This window comes from Pterocles gutturalis, unplaced genomic scaffold, assembly GCF_000699245.1.
Source record: "Pterocles gutturalis isolate BGI_N339 unplaced genomic scaffold, ASM69924v1 scaffold15472, whole genome shotgun sequence".
NCBI classification, from domain to species: domain Eukaryota; kingdom Metazoa; phylum Chordata; class Aves; order Pterocliformes; family Pteroclidae; genus Pterocles; species Pterocles gutturalis.
The window spans coordinates 52,438-52,675 of record NW_010115644.1 but is presented as its reverse complement, the minus strand read 5'-3'; positions in this window follow the sequence as shown (position 1 = coordinate 52,675).

The following is a 238-nucleotide window of genomic DNA, read 5'->3' as shown; positions in this document are numbered from 1 at the left end:
TGCCGTTCGTGCCCCCGAGCCTTATTCCTGCAGCGGATGGACGTGGGGCAGCAAAGGCATGAGGCCAAGGGGACCAACAAGCCGAGCAGTCTGGTACTGCTGCATCGCCCCGTCTCGCCATCGCTGGTACGACGCCTTCGGGGTGGCTCTGGCGTGGGTTTCAGCCAGGAGGGAAGCTCCCACAAGACTACTGTGAAGCACGTGCCCGAGCTGCAAGTGTTGCTGGAAGGTGACAAGG